The sequence below is a fragment of the Dermacentor variabilis genome, chromosome 5 (assembly GCF_050947875.1).
Source record: "Dermacentor variabilis isolate Ectoservices chromosome 5, ASM5094787v1, whole genome shotgun sequence".
Taxonomy (NCBI): Eukaryota; Metazoa; Arthropoda; class Arachnida; order Ixodida; family Ixodidae; genus Dermacentor; species Dermacentor variabilis.
The window spans coordinates 26,812,110-26,827,474 of NC_134572.1; positions in this window are offsets into that span (position 1 = coordinate 26,812,110).

The window sequence follows — 15,365 nt, forward strand, 5'->3', positions numbered from 1 at the left end:
CCGGCAGCGCTACAACAGGGTGCTACGAGATCGTGCTCGACAGGGTGCTACGAGATCGTGCTCGTCATGGTGCTACGGCATCGCTACGACAGTGTGCGTCACCATTAGCCCATTGTACATTCACGTGCTCGTCTTTTGAGGGGTTCCTTCTTGCCCTCAACTGCGAGAGTATAAAAACAGCTGCCCCCGGACGCAAAAGGGAGGGCTCCGATTTCTTCTGTTGAGTGAAGTGCTCTCCCGTCTCTCTGCTTCGGTCAACCTGACCGCCAACTCTTTGCGATGTTAAAATAAACCAGTTGTTTTGTTGTTACCAGTCGACTCATGCTTTGCCGGGACCTTCGGATGCTTCCAGTTGTACCCCAGGCCGCCAGGCCAACGCTACCCTTGGGGCTTGCGACCCAGGTACAACCACGGGCGTCAGCGCCGAGTTCCCAACAGATCGTACCAGCAGTCCGATCCAAACAATACGTCAAGGGACAATAAGCTGCCACTTAGAGCATTTTATGACAGCAGCAACACACTTCCCAATAATTTACTGTCATTTGCGAAAATGTTTATAGTGGAACTTAATTTACCGACTGGTAAGCATGCAAGCGGCCACCTGTACTCACTTGACCGAGAGGCCTTGATGATCGGCTTCGTCCGTGACTCCGTCACTCGCTCCGGCACCTGCAGCTCCCGGATACACGCCTCGCTACTAACCCTAGTCTCAGGATGGCTCGGCGTCTCTCTGGGAAGCTCGCTGCTGTCGCGGTCTCGACCAGTGTTATGGAGAGACTGTTCTCGCGTCGCTGGTAGTATTTGATACCCGAAGTTTTCCTTGATAGATGCAGTACTTTCTCGCCTGTTGCGATCAGCGTGCGAGCGGCCATGTTCGTGATGACTCCCGCTGCCGCTGATGGTCCGGTTGGCGGTCGTCGGTGCCGCCGTTGTCTCTCCCATTTCGGCTGCGGTCGACATTTCAGTAGATGACCTGCCGCTTCTGGAAACCGCGACAGGCTCAGCGGCTTCGCCAGAGCGCAAGGGCATACGTGTGTGACTCGGCAAGCTCGTCAACTGCTCCGGGATGGTTACGCGGACTTCCGGGACGGGCAAAGGAATGGACGACGACTCACTTCTACGTCGCCCGGAGTGCCCGGAAACGTTCTTGTTGCCAGCAACTGAAGAATTGGGCACTTTCTGGACAATTTGGGACATCTCGCTCGGTGACCGGGGAGCCTCGTGTGGTACTGCACCTCGTGAAACGTCATTCGTAAAACCGGTATTTTCACGGCCATGATCACCCTGCGTTAGCTTTTCCATCATCGCTCGTTTTACGCAGCGAGCCGTAGGGAAGCTGTTCTTCTCAGAACGCACGAGCACTTCTTCTTCACTGATGTCTCGAGCGAACCACTTCTTCGCCAATGGTGCACGCGAGGTCATGGGATAACCTATTTTATAGTTGGCGAAAACACGGAATTATTAAATGAATGAAGCAGAATGAAGCTTCACTAGGGAAGCGGAAGATGGGTCAGGTTTACGCAAAACAAGCTTGATATCAACATGAACATCCCCGCCCTGCTTTCGTTTGGAACTTTCACGTTGTGGTACAGCCATCATAATGTTTGCACAGCGACGAACGACTCCATTCTTGACACCAATCGGCTGTCTTCATAAAACAGTAAGCTTATGACAATTATTTATCTATTTTTCGATTCACTTTAGCAGTTTGACTGTTCCACTTTGAACACCGAGCAGAATACATCATTTCCCCAGTATGTTTTTCTAAACATTTTTCAGCCATTTTGTGCAAACCACCCTATTCTAGGCCGATCTCCCACGCGGGGTATGTGCCACTTGTGCAGAGAAATAACAAGAGGCCCGGCATTGCAATTCCGGCAGCAAGGTTCTTCAGACGTGATAGAAAACCCCAGTTTCATGAGCGTAAAGGCAAACTTCTGGGCTTCGATGCTTCTCGGAGTGGTGCAGTCCTCGTAGAAGTTGAAGGTCAGGCTTTACAGTGCACATCAGCATAGCAGCACGAAGGGCAGAGTGCCCCGTATGGAGTAAGGGAGGCTGGGTACGGGAACTTCGCTCCTGCTATCCAGGAGCAAGTCCCTCATCTTGAGGCTCAGAGGCAGACACCCTATGCTATCGTGCAGTGGCTGTGTGTTTCTGTTCGTACGTTCCCCATTCGTTCATGACATTAGGGCGCCGAGTCTGAACCAGGATTTCTTCTTGTGAAGTCGATCTGCCAGGGGCGCGGGATTTTCGGAGGACGCCCGATGATTGGTGAAATGTAATCTCTGAATACGTATCCTAGGGAATGCGAGAAATTTAGAACATAAATATATTTCACCAAATCTGTCCGCATGAGCCAGCCTTCACTCATAGACGAAAATTTGGGATAGAGTGCAGCTAGTACTAGTTCTGCTATAGGAAAATATGTTCCGGCAGAATTCTGCCCAGTATTACTGTCGCTGTTAATGCATTAGCATCGAAGCAATGTAGTGGTACACCGTATTGCCACCGCTGAAATGCGTCACGTATGTAGCCGGGCTCCTCTCTCGAGCGTCCCTCTGGACACGCTGCGCAATCTAGCGGTGCCTACGCGAAATCCACACATGGCGCGTGTCTGAACATATATTGAGGCAAGATTGAATATTTAATGTCATGGGCGGCGATCCTGCGGTCGATGAGGACGACGACGACGGTGTGGCTAGCTGATCGTCCTTTTCACGGAACAATAAATGGTGTCATACACGTAAATTAAAAATCTGCATAATATCACGATGCCGCATCCTACTATTAAAATTTTACCTATACAAGTCGGGTCTGGCACCGTTCCCTCTGTGTCCTACCTGCGAGGAACAAGAAAACATTTACCACTTTCTATTTCCATGCCATCGATTTAGAGATCAGAGGAAGAAACTTGAATTTTCATTCCGAAATTTTCATTCCGAATTTCTCAAAATATCCTCTCCTTCGGGGCTTCTTCATTGGGCTTTAGCCTTAGGAACACCTGCGTGGCCTTGCGAGTACCTCTTTGACACAAAAAGGCTATCATGTTAGCTATCGAAATCAATAATTGGATAGCTCATTAAATCGCTGACTATGTGTTCGAAATTATTCTAATACCACCAAAAAACGAAGAAATTGCTGTTTAGATATCATTGGAGTTATTTTAATTTTTGTATCTGCCAGGTAAAACTATTTCCCAATTATCATAAACGTATATACCTCACCCTGATTTACGCTCTCGTTAAGGTTTTTCTTGCTCCCCTTTCCCTTTAGTCTTTAACCGCCGGCTTCGTGGCTAATCCTCCGTAGTGGGTAAGCGCTACAAGCAAAGCAAAGCAAAGCAATCCAGCAAAGCAAAGCAATCAAGCAAAGCAAAGTAATCAAGCAAAGCAAAGCAAGGCAAGGCAAGGCAAAGCAAAGCGAGAAAGCAAGCAAGCCAGCAAGCAAGCCAGCCAGCAAGCAAGCCAGCAAGCAAACGATTATAAATATATCCTCTGTATATAGTTTCGCCCCGTAACATATTTGGTGGAAATGCGGGCTCGCTATCCACAACACCGGGGACTGGATCTTCGCTGCGGACGGCCCATTGTTGCCACCTCGATGACGGACCAAGCGACCCAGTCTGAAAAAGGCCCGTCACCGGTCATTATCTTGCACCCTCGTACAAAGACACAAGCAGCGTGGACGTTGATGACTGGGTGGCTATGTATGCATACCGAAAAAAACTTGCGCGTGACACGAGGACAATGCCGAGAAAAGACAGGGACGAGCGCTAACTGACAACTGAAGTTTATTCCAAACACACACACGAATAAATAGAAAAACCGAGACAGAACAAAACAAGGCTATCATTTTGAACATCGTGTGTTACTCCGTGTACCTGATTGAATTGGCCAAGAACCGAAACTCCCTATCAGAGAAGCGGACGGAAGTCTGACTGATGCATATATCTCCGTTGATACGCATATGGAAGGCTTCCATGAGCTCTCGCACGAGTTCGGTTCCGCTCGGATCATGCACCATATATGCTCCGTCGTTCCGTACTGAGGCCTCAGGTGCTGAACGTTCATCTAAGGAAAACCAGACCGACCGTTCGCCATCGTGCAAGCGCCATCAGTCCCGCAGCCCCAGACGCGCCGCTCTCGGTCCCCCTTCGACCGCCTCTCAGAAAACTAGCCAATGTAGCCCCCAGAGGTGACGCTGCATTCATGACCCGGCCTGAAAATCCCCCGATTTCCCCCGATACGCGATATAACCTTCTTGAAGTTATGGTTGATGGTGTGGCAGTTACTGCTGTTGTTGATACCGGCGCACAAGTCACTCTAATGAGCTCCAACCTCCACCGCCGCCTTTTCCGCCGCAGCCCGTTCCAAAAGGTTGGCTGAAATTTCCCAGCAAGAGTTCGAACCTAACTACAGGCACTGCGAAGCACTAACCGCAGACCAAGATAACATACTTTGGGGGTCCCATCCAACTCCCCGCCAAGGACTATTGCTCGGCAAGCGCCCACGCTCGAGGCCTGAGAGTGTGAGATCAAGGCGGATGTCCCAGAATGCCATGTCATGCCGGTAGAGTGGGCTAACTGCGCCGCGTCACGTGGCCTCCTCGCTATATAGCTCCTCAGCCATGGTCTCAACTACTAAATTACGCCTCCAATAAACTCTCTCTCTCTCTCTCTACACATGCATCGCCATTTCTAGTCACCACACATCTGTTCTCTTTGCTGCCCTAGAACAGCGCCCCCATTACCTCCTCCTCGAAATTGACTTTCTGTCCGCACATGCTGCCCTTATCGACAGCTCCTCGGGACTTCTCCGGCTAGAACTCCCTTCGTGCTGCGACAACGTCGCTGCCGGCCCACCCTGCCTACGCTCCGTCGAGTTTCGTCGACCGCCGCCGCAAGCCGCAATATGCGTCCAGCTCTCAGCCTTTCCACCCCTTCCCTATTCCTGAGATCGCCATGACATGCAACGTCATGCGGAACAATGTGACGCGGATTTGATTCCGCCCAGCACCGAATAAATTTTAAAGGATTTTTTAAATGCGATTTGCATTCCCTGGGAACTTACCCAGTTTGCGCTATGTCTGTCTGTTTTGTCCGCGTCGAAATTAGCGTGACTATTTGTCCGCAGGGTCCTTAGTCTAGTACTCCAGCGGCAATGAGCGTACTCCCGGGCCTGCCAACAGTCCGCGCTAGTCATGCGGGTCCGAGCTGGACAGCACGGCCTCCCACCGTTCCTGTGTAGATTTGGTGATGGGAGGTGTGTTCGGTGCGTGGGGACATTACCAAGTGTAGAGCGAGGCTTAATTCGAGTCATATTCGAGCACTTGTATGAGTAAAGAGTGCGGTGTATGGCGAGGTAAACACTGAGGTGGGGGAAGGAGTTTGCTTCGACTTGTCGCCATCCACGGCTTCTTTCCATGTCAGGGACTTGTGTGGCGTTGGCGTAAGCAAATTCGTCGAGTGAGTCTGCAGTGTTCTAGTGTAGTGTCGTATTGTAGCCGTGTAGATTCCACCTTGGTGGTCGTCTTTTTCATGCGGTGCCGGGGAGGCGCAGGATCGGGCTACAGTGTGGGCACGCTGGTTTCCGCGAAGGGATTCGTGTCCAGGGGTCCACACTATGTAGGCGTCAGGGAGCTGGGAGCGTGTCGAGAAGGTGTCTTAGAGAATGCGGTTGATGTTGGCAGATATACGGCCGCCGTGAGCTTCTAGAGGCGGCCTGTTATGATCGTGACTTGTCCCGAGGCCCGGTTAGAAATTACGGCCAATGCTATATCGCCACCTTCCCGCCCTCCAGGATGCTATTCGTGCTTATTGCGAGTTCTTTAAGGTCTGTGTTTATGACACTCGTATTATTTATTATTTTATAATTTTTAACACTCAGCTATACTAAAGTTATGAAGGAGAGCACGCATCTTCTCCCCTAGCTCGGCCATGGCTCCACATTGCTGTCCACGCGGCTGAGCGGCCCGCACGCCGTATGTTGGGGTACTTGGAGGTCATTTGCAGTCGGTGCCAAGGTTAAGGGCGAGTCGACATGGATGGTGGCCTCATGCGCGCCGTCTTCCCGTGCGCATAGCATGGGAGGTTGCGTAAGTTTTGGTGCCGCAGCAGCAGCACCAAGGGGCGCCCAGTTTGGGATAAGTTCCTGTGTATATACTGTACCAAGTATATATGAAGCACTGCAAGCACTCCCGGCTGCCGGCATTTCTCATCACGCGAGCGTTATGACAGTCATGATGACAGCAAATGCTCACTGTCATCGAGCGAGATGTTCTCATGTTTTTCTATCAGCGCGTGACGTTATGCATGTTTAGTTAGTAAGCAAATGCTTACTGCAAGGAATGTTAAGTTTGGTTAGGTAAGTTGTGGCAATGTAAGCTTGGGCATAACTGCAATTTATACGGTCTAGCAAACTACGAACATTTAGTGCAATCGCCGAAGAGTACTTTTCTATCACCATGTTTTGCTGGCGAGACTGCGCCTTTATTTAATTCAATACTTTCAATTCAATAATTCAATCCCTCTCGTGTAATAGTCCTCAAGTGAGGGCTACAGTATTCCTAAATCAAAAAAATAATACGCCTGGCCCGCAAATTTTGTTGAAATTGAAACATGCTGCATGACTGCAGATCCTGTTCTGCACTGCGACTGCATTTAGTGCGCAGAATAAAGTTTCCACGAAACAGTCTAAAGGGCACAACGCCACACGGCGATGTGACTATGCAAGGGTATCCGCAACATTGTGCGAGCATGTAGCTAGAACAAATACATAAAAATGACTAATAAGTGTGAAGCTTGGATTGGACAGGAAGTGACAGCTTTTAAACAATGAGAATGTCTAATAAACGATAACTCAGTTACATTGCGGAGCAGAAAAAAAGCGGCCGAGCATGCCAGCGGCTAGGGCGAGGCTGTCTCGGTCTAATCCTAAACAGGTTGCTTCATTTGTGGAGGAGCGCAGCAAATAGCACAGTGACCTCATTCACAGTAAATAGTATGCCCCGCGTTGCCATCAGTGAACTTGCCCGTTTTGTCTACCGAAGCCCTGCCCAATTGGGAAGAAGTTGTTTGATAACCTGACAACGGTGGAACAAAATATGTCTGCGTGCACTATTCACAGTATTGTTTGGCTACATGAAAAAACACATTTCTTTAGGTAGTCCTCGAGAAATGACATGCAAGATATTTCACGAAGTTTCGCAGACAGTTCATGCCTTTTACGAGCCATCACATATTCATGCATAAACTCGTAAACATGCCTTCCACATATTTGTCGTCAGTGATCATCAGTTATTATTATTATTATTATTATTATTATTATTATTATTATTATTATTATTATTATTATTATTATTATTATTATTATTATTATTATCATCATCACCATCATCATCATCATCATCATCATCATCAAGAATCACATACTCAGTTGTCTGAGGGGCACATATACCATGCAGTAACCCTATGGGTACATACTCTGCAGTGGCCCCAGTGGCACTTACAGCGCTATCTATCTCCGGGATCGACCCACGAAGGATGCTGTAAATGCACATAGCCCACACGGAAAAGTGGGAGTAAGTCGCCTAGGAAGACGTACTTCGCCTTAAAAAATAATAATGCCCACAATGTTGAAAGTTTTGCGCTATAGTGCTGCTGTTTTGTTCTCGCATGAGTTTCGTAACACACAGACACACACACACACACACACACACATATATATATATATATATATATATATATATATATATATATATTCTCGAATTTCTTCGTTTTCATCATGTGCAATACTTTTGTAAAATTTTGATGAAGATGAAGCAGATGTAAGCGCATGCGTATGGTTTCTTTTTCGCCTTCTTGTTCAGAGCATAGAGAAAAAAAATTCAACAAGAGAGGACACTGGGCGAAAACTGGCAACAGGAAATACGTCACACTATTATTAATGGCCTCCGTTTGCTGCCGCGAGCATCGGAAAATAATAATGCGACCATCGTTTTATATTTCTTTCATTCTTTGCCGCTAAAACTAAAAAAAGTTTTGCGTATAAATGAACTTATGCTTTGCGACTTACTTTTCTTGCGTTAGCTAGCAACACGCTAACGGCACGCCAGACGAGCCAGATGCATGCGTCATGCGCCAGACACGCCACCGAAGCTCTATCATACGGCTCTATGACCGAAGCGAGCGAAGCCGGTTGTTCATGTGAGCGTTGGCCTGTTCAGCAAGACTTCTGCCTGTTTTTTTTTTCTTCTTTATTTAGGGGGGTTTAGCCTGGTTTGTAGAGCTCCTGGCGTATTCTTTCGTTTCTTCTGCACTTCGAGACGGCACGTACCACTGCACTATTTGACTACGGCAAGGTGAGAAATCTTGTTTGACAGCCTGCGACGCATTTCAAACAATTTAGGCTTGCGGCACGGAACCTATGGGTTCCGTGCCGCAAGGTTCCGTGCCCTACATGCTAACTGCGTCACAAGTCTACAGACTTGTGACGCAGTTAGCGTAAAACAGCTCAGCCGTCCTGGCGCAGTTAATTGGAGTTAATAACTCCTACTGGGAGATGTTTGCGACGCTTTCTACGGGTCCCAGGTTATTGTAACTAATTTCGGTGTTTTTTGGGCGCACTCGTCGTGTCTGGCGTTGTGGTACAGTTAGCGAAAAGCAGCTCGGCGGTGGTGACAGTTTAGCGTGTACTAAATCTTAGTGGGACAAGTTTGTGACGCGTTTTATGGCCCCGAAACAGCATATACCTTCTTTCGGCACTCACGCTCGTCGAAAACGCGACGAGCTAACGATTGCCAGGAGTGACAACACTGGACTGCAATGTGTTGCTTGCGCTTGCAGAACGCGCGAAAGATAACGCCAAGGACCTCAAACACGAGGAACTTGTGACTCAAAAATTCTGTCTTCTGAACGATTGAAAACAGGCTTTGCACCCACGCATCTGTCTTGCGTACTAGTAGAATTACGTCCAGCATGGTCTGCTGGTTGAGAGGCTGCGTTGTGGCCACCTTTGTGTACGGAGTATACCGTCGCGTCGGCTGAGGCCAAGTATAGTTTTATAGGAAACGCGCGCTCGACCGTGTATTTGTACTCTTAATGTGCAAGAAATACGGCCCGGGAATGGAGGAATGCTTGGCAATCGGATGTTTTCTTCACGTTTTATATATGGTATTGTTTGGGTTGGAGTCGGGTATTTTGTACTCCATGTGTATGTAGAAGCGAATTAGTTTTGTTTGTAATGCCGCCCATTCACCACTTTCGCACGTTTCGCCTTTACACGCAGTATTCCTATAAGATGTTCATACCAAAATGACACATGCTATTAATTTTTTTTTCACCTGACGGCGTCCGGTGGGGCCTCGTACGGGAAGTACTGCTGCTAACCTGGTGCCACGACATTGGATAAACGCACCAAAAGCCCGGAACGAGCATCTATATAGAACAAAATAAACATTTCCTGATTTATAAGGCGTCTTGCGTCTACTTTATGAAACTGCAGATTCGATGGGGGCTTGTAAAGATCGTTCACAATCATTATTACTTAAATATAAAGCGATTACGCACCAAGAGCGGGCGCGGTAGAGCAGTAGAAGCAAAAATATGCCGCGGCGATCAGCGCAGCCGGCGTAAACAGCTAGCGTTCAAAACGCGCGCGCCCAAAACTGAATACGGAAGTGTGGTTCAGGTATTAATGCCGGTGGCTTGCAGCGCTACAGTCGATTCGGCCGCTGGTCTCTATGGGAATGTCCGCTTTTGTTGAATTTCTTTCTCTATGTTCAGAGTCTGGAACAGCTTATATCGCTTACAAACGAACGCCGACTGTACATTCTTTTGCTGGCTGGACTCGCAGGAAAGCACACAACAGCAGCGCATTTTCGCTTCCAAAACCTTGAAGCAGCTATTTTTCACTGTGCATCACTCACAATTGACTAGATTGTCCAAATTAATACCAGTGTGGTGCATCGCAAGGACATCTTTTCTCCAGCGAGACTAATGAGAACACTCAGTCGAATCAGTGTAACCTGCAAGTAGTGGTGCTTCGATGTCCTCCTCGCCCGCCGAGCCCGTCGAGCGAGGATGATAACGATGATGGTTTATTGGCATAACCTTTGAAACGGGGTGGGGGAAATTGTCACCTAACCAGCTTGAGTTACCCAGGTATGCTACCAATGCTTTTCCTTCTTGCATTCTTGGATATAACCCTTTATTCTTCTTTATCTGTCTTGTACCCCTGCCTATGCCTGCAAGGGCCTGGTCGTATCAGTCTGTTCCCTGCTTCTTTTACACGAATACTTTAAACGTCTCTTGCTTATTTCGACTACTGACCGGTTGATACTACTGCCTACCTCAAATCCAAGCGCTACAGGAAGCTGTATGTTACGTACTGGTCTCGCTAGATGAATTGTTTCGCATTCCATTACGATGTGCTGAGTGGTCTCCGGATTTCGGCAGCCGCATACACATGCCTCATCTAAATGCGAATATTAGAGCGCAGATCCTAAGCGCCCTTCCTGCGGAGAGCGCCAGCTTTGTCCCTCGTAACTGAGTAAACGAACACAGCGAAAGATAAAAGCGAACGCTGAGCACAGCGGGAGATAAAGGAAGAGAGCGCGAGGAGAAAAGCTGAGGAGGAAAGTATGACGAAAGAGTGAAGAGGAAAGCAGAGTGCCGCGCTAGGCTACGAGATGGCGCCATAGTATTTGTAATCTGATTGCATGCGAGAGGCGAATTATGTCGTACTTTCTGGAAGCCACGCGGTCACCAGCGATTACACTGGAGCCTTCGACGAGTCATCTATAAAAGCCGACGCGCTTGAACAACAGATCGGATTTTCAACGGTCATCGACTCTGCTCGCCGCTATCGATGTGCTTGAGTGTTACTTGTTTGGCAAAGCTTCGCCCCATTTGCAACGTGCCACACGAGAAACAGTGTCCGCGCCAGCCAATATATCACGAAATGAAACCACGTATAGAGCTGCGCTCAAATTTCGTTGTAGGGAGTATCGTAATCACCGCTGAATTTTTTGCTCCGGCATGTTTTGTATTTAGGCCTCGAGCCTCAAATAGCAAGGCACTTCCCTTCATATTATCGTACAGATGTTCCCTTCTAATTCCTTCTTTCTCATTCTTGTAAATCTCCATGGTCTTTTTCGTTTCCATTCTTTGCATCTAATTTGCTGTCTTTGTTTCTCTCCCTTTTTTTCTGATTACTCCTGGCTGTCTATCTACACTTTCAATTTCCCTGTACTTAGCTGCTAACTTTGTTGACCTCTTCCGCCGTTCTGTGTCGACGCTATTTAAGTACAGATACTTTTGCACTTTAGCCGCCCACTTATTTTGATCCTAGTTCCTGATTATTTCTTCAAAACTAACTTTGCTCTGCACTTCTCTGACTTCAAACGAGGCCCAACCCATGTCCCCTCGCACTGCCTCATTTGTGGTTTTGCCGTGGACACATAAAGCCAAGCAATCCACCAACCTTTGGCTAACTTCCAACGCCAACAATGTATCTGATTTTAGTTACAAAATGGCGTTTGCGAACGTCAGCTTAACCGACCATATCTCCAAGTTGAATTCCAGTTCACATCGTGAAGGTCGAGAGTCGAACCGATTACCTTTGGTGGTAAGACGAAGGTAATTAAGGAACAATTTATTAAGACAAAGTTAATTAAGGCACTGAAACCAACGACCTTTGGTGACAGGCGAACCGTCAACTTTTAGTGGGAGTCGAACCCATGGCCTTTGGTGCGAGTTAGGGCGAATTAGGCCATCAATTCTTTACATCAAAGCGTGAAGCCGATGCGAAAAAACGTCAGCACGTCCTGCGGTGTAAGTTAAGACAAATTAAGGCATAGTTAATCAAGATGGAATTAATTAAGGCACTCGAGCCCATGACCGTTAGTGAGAGTCGAACCTTCGTCCTTTGGTAGGAGTCGAACCCACTCGTACGTACGGGCGAACCGGCCATATCTCCATGTTGGATTCCAATTGACATCGTGAAGTTCGACCGTCGAATCCACAACCTTTGGTGTTAAGGCGAAGTGAATTAAGGCACTGTTAATTAGGATAAAGTTAATTAAGGCACTCGAACCTACGACCTTTGGTGACAGGCGAACTCTCGACCTTTCATAAGAGTCGAATCCGTGACCTTGGTATGAATTAGGGCGCAGTTAATTAAGACACAGCTAATTAAGGTCGAGTTAAGGCACTTGAACCCACGACTTTTGGTGAGAGAAAACAAGTAATAGGAAGTAACAACGCCTTCGAATTGAAATGTCAAGTAATGTAATGAATGTCCCGTCAGAGCTCAGGCTTTCGCCTCTATTCTCTTTAGCGTACACTCTAAGAAAAGTTTACACCCTTTGGAGTGCCTCTTCTGCCACACAACGATAATCGTCATCTGCCTTGATGCGTTTCCTTTCTTTTCCTTTGACGAAAACCTGGGAAGAGATCACGACATAATCCGAGTAGCGCTCTCCACGCCCAACATACGGAGAACAATAGGAATGACTAAATTAACTGACTGGCCTTGTTATAGAGAACTACAGAGAGCGCTGGAGGAGTCGGATACAGCCCCGACCAACATGCGAGGATGGACTGAATTCCTTCGACGAGCACACGGGGACACCACTATAAAGCCATTGAGCGTACAGCGGAAGTGCCGGTGATAGATTCTCACCTGGTCAGCCTATGGGAAGAGAGGCGGAAACTGGCCAAGAGATGGGAAAGACAACGTCTAAACAAACACCTGAGGCAACGCATCGCTCTCTTGGCAGAGCAAGCCCAAGGCCACGTCAACTAGCCCGCTAAAAACGAGTGGGCGACGTTCTGTGGGACCCCATCAGGAACTCTGGGAACGACCAATACGTGGCGAATACTACGAAGCATGCTAGACCCGATGAGCACGCGTACTGAGAATAACAAGAAGCTCCAAATTATAGCAGATAACTTCGAGGGTACAGGTCAAGATCTAGTCCATGCTCTTCAGAAAAAGTACATAGGACCCTCACCTGCCACGGGATCGTCGTACGCGAAGAGACAATATGCGGGGGATGTGAACCCTAAATTAGACGAAGAAATAACGTACGTGGAAGTGTATGAGGAGGCACAATCCGCAGTTAAAAACTCGGCACCGGGCCCAGACTCGATCACAAATGCAATGATTCGAAACATGAATTCAATAGCCCTAGCGGTAATAACAAAGATTTTCAATAGCGAGTGCTGGGCCAAGGGAGACTTGCCCCAATAGTGGAAATTGGCTAAAATAATCATGATCCCCAAACCAAAAAAGAATCCCTCGATTGATACACTATGGCCGGTGTCGCTCACGTCCTGCCTGGGTAAGCTCTATGAAAGGGTATCATAGTAGACTGCAGCGATACCTGGAAGAGCGGAGCTGGTTTCTGGACTCCATGATAGGATTTCGCACGTGTTTATCTTGCCAGGACACGTTCCTCCTACTTAGAGAGGAAATTCTAACTAATTTACCGTACAGCGACGAGAGACTAGTCCTAGCACTAGACCTCAAAGGAGCCTTCGACAACGTCTCTCACGCCGCAATATTAGAGGAACTCGAACTCGCCGGTTGTGGTGAGCGCACATACAATTACTTAAGAGCGTTTCTTTCCAACCGCGAGGCGAGCATCAGTATTGACCAAATCACTTCGGATTTATTTAAAATTCCTGACAAAGGAACACCTCAAGGAGCTATATTATCTCCTCTTCTCTTCAACATGGCGATGTGTCACCTCGCGCGCGATCTGGATCGGATACCCGACCTAGGTTACACGCTCTACGCAGACGACATCACGCTGCGGACGAGCAGAGGTTCACTAGGGGATAAGGAATATACGCTCCAAAGCGCAGTATTAGCGGTGGAGAAATTTTCTACATGAAGTGGCCTGAAGTGCGCACCCGAAAAATCTGAGGTCATCCGGATGCACGCGAAAGGCTACAAATCCAGTGGATCGATTAACATCGTGGTTGAGGGCCAATCAGTCCGAGAGGTACCCACGATGCGAGTCCTGGGTTTGTGGCTTCAGAGCGACGGGAGAGCACTACAGACACTAAAAAATCCACAGCCCACAACATAGCCCAAATGATACGTCGCGTGACGTATCGAAAAGTGGGAATGCGAGAAGACGATACCCTAAGGCTCGTACAGGCCTTAGTGGTTAGTCGAATCACGTATGGCTTACCGTACCATATCCTGAACAGGGAGGAGGAAAAGCAGGCTAACACAATAATCCGAACTGCTTTCAAAGCTGCTCTGGGCCTGCCTAAGTGTACTTCAACGGAGCGCATGTTAGCTTTGGGAGTGCACAATACTTTCGACGAACTGAGGCAGGCCACCCTGATGCGACAGAGGGAGCGCCTCAGCTTCACAAAAACTGGTAGGGCAATATTGGCTAGACTCAATATCCCAGCATACCCCATTTATCTCACAGAGCAAGCTGTACCTCTGCCTCCTTCGATGAGATCCAAAATTACAATAGCCCCAATTCCAAAGAATATGCATCCCGAGTACAACAAAGAAAGGCGCAAAGCACGCGCACAACACATTCAATCAGCGTACTCTAATAACCATAGGTACAACACGTACTACACGGACGCAGCTGTGTATGCAGAAGCGACCGGGCAGCGCTACCAAAGGAGGTACGCCCTGGCAGTCGTGAACGCGATCAGCCGACAGCAAATTACCGCGTCGGCCACGGCGGGATCCCCCACCTCGGCTGAAATATTAGCAGTGGCGATCGCACTCGCTCACGCGGAGCGTTCGCAAAGGGACTCGGTCGTGGTCACGGACTCTCAGGAGACATGTCGCATGTTTCTCAAGAGGCACGTGACTGCGGCTAGCCTCGCGATAATCCCCAAATCCTTCAACCACCATCATCGCCTACTCTTGTGCCCGGGCCACGCGGGGGTACAGGGGAACGAAAAGGCTAACGCGTTAGCTCGAGGGTTCACTAACCGAGCGACGGCGTCCTCTTCTAACCCCAACCACGCGCACTATCTCTCACAAAATTCCACCAATTTAAATGCCAAAGACATCCTCGCTCGTCAGCGCGGAGTCCGCAGAAAATACCCGCCGCCTCACCCACAACTTAGCGGGGAAGAGGCCGCCGATTGGCGTAAACAGACCGGGGTATTCCCCCATTTAAAATTGCTAAACGCCATGTATCCCACTCGTTATAGGGCCAACTGTCCTTGATGCGGTGGCATACCTAGCCTAATACATATAACCTGGGAGTGCACTAAACACCCTCATAGGCCAAATACCAGTAACACAATGGAGCAGTGGGAGGCACAGCACGCCCGCTCCGACCTGGCAGGACAAAAGTTCTTAATTAGCCAGGTCAGGCAG